A 2174-nucleotide genomic window follows, 5' to 3' on the forward strand; every position below is an offset into this window, starting at 1 on the left:
GGATCCATGAACCATTATGAGTGCATAGTTGTCCTACACTTTGATGAGTCCACCTTTCTAGAGGGTTGTAATAAATTTTGTTTTTGCCTTAGTGTTGTATTGAGCTATATTATTATCTTGTAAGGGATTTGTAAATATTTATTCTGCTGAATACATTTTATCTCTATGCACTTGTAATTTGTTTATGTATCTAGCACCCTTATGCCTTAATTATCATTTGGGATGTCACAAATTGTATCAAAGCTATTATGAAGAACAATCCCTTACAACTGAGCTTATCCTTCTAAGATATTTAGGATATGTCTTCTTTAAAAAAAAAAATAGACCACCAACTCATGTCTTCCTTTTCTTTTATAGGAATGATATGAGGAAGACCTTGTGTAGAGCAAACAAAGATTATTGAGTTTACTAAGTTTTTCTGAGCCATCTAAAGTCTAACCGCAGTTGTTTGCCAAAACCAAGTAAACCAATACCAACACATCTCTGTCTCTTACTATCACCGAGCCAAAAGGTCTATCTCCTATAACATAGTAGAATTTAGGAAGCTTAACCCACTCCACTTTGAAATAGGCCCTGATCCCTTAGTAGCCAAAGCTTGGATCCTGCAAATAGAGAAGCTTTTCTTTGTGTTAGACCTAACTGAGATACAAATGGTTCCCCTAACAGCCTTTATGCTAACTGGTAAAGACGAACATTGGCGGCTTAACCAAGAAGTCTTACCTACCCCTACAACTTGGGAGGTTTTTACAAATGCTTTTTTTAAAAACTTCTTCCCTTTCTATATCCAAGAGAAGAAAGTGGAGGAATTTTAGCACCTCTGCCAAGGAAATTTGAAGGTTGCCCAATTTGTCCAACTATCTAGGTTTGCACCACTAATGGTCACCCCTAAAAGTTGTAAGGTTAGAAAGTTTTTAAATAGCCTTTATGTAGATATGTATGACCAAGTCACGATGTTAAGGCCCAGCTCGTATATCGAGGTGATGGAACATGCCAAGTTTGCCAAAGATCTTATCTCGACTCGACACCAACACATTACCCGAGTCCATATTCAACAACAAAACTCTAACAACCTAGAAAGAGATTGCCTGACCCAATTAGTAGTGATTTTGGTAAACGATCCTGAGTTACCCCTCCCCCTACTTTACCTCCACCTACTGGACACCCTGTTTGACCTGCCTAAGCGTGTCAGCACTATGGTCGCTTGTATGGTGATCAACCCTGTTGGTGTTTAAACAACACCTACAATAAGTGCAGAAGCACTCAGCACTTCTTGAAAGACTGTCCCTAGTGGCCAAAGGACATGGCCAACCTAGTAGCCCAAGATCGTGTATACCACCCTGATGAACTCGATGCCTTCGTCACTCCTATTCTTACCCAGGGCCTGCTTTCTATTGATGATATTTTTTCTCTAGTTCTGATTGATACAAGTGCTACCCACTCTTTTATTTCTTGTACTTTTTATTGTAAGTTAGATATTAGGCTTGAACCTTTAAATGAAGTGTTAGAAGTAGAAACTTTCTCTAAAGGTCTATTAGAAGCTCATTGTATTTATAAAAATTGTAAAATAAAAGTCTCAGGAGTAGAACTATCAGTAGACCTTATTCTCTTAGATTTTTCAAGATTTAATATTATCTTAGGTATGGATTGGTTAGAGAAGTATGAGGCAATCATTAACTACGAAAGTAAGATTATATCTTTGCATTAATTGAAAATGAAATCAAAATCTTATGAAATTGTTTTGCTATTTTCTAGCCTCTGAACAAACAGGAATATGGATGTCGATCTTGCTGTATACATCATTTCTACTATTTGTAACTTTTTGAATGTCTTTTTGGAGGATTTACCGTATTGATAATCTTTTCGATCAATTGCAAGGTGTTATGGTTTTCTTAAAGATCGATCTTAGATTAGAGTACTACCAGTTGGGTGTAAAAGAAAAAATATTCTAAAGATGACCTTCTGATGCCAATACGATCAGTATTAGTTCAAGGTTATGCCTTTTAGATTAACTAATGCCCTTGCTGCTTTTGGGGATCTTATGAAAAAGGTTTTTAGGCATGCAATAGTTCAATACATCATCGTGTTCATTGATGACATCTTAATGTATTCTAAGAGCCATAAAGAACATACAATTCAGCAAATGCTCTTTTTGGTTGGATTGAGTCGCCTTCCTT

This window comes from Carica papaya, chromosome 8 (assembly GCF_054855325.1).
Source record: "Carica papaya isolate Zhongbai chromosome 8, ASM5485532v1, whole genome shotgun sequence".
In the NCBI taxonomy this organism is placed as follows: Eukaryota; Viridiplantae; Streptophyta; class Magnoliopsida; order Brassicales; family Caricaceae; genus Carica; species Carica papaya.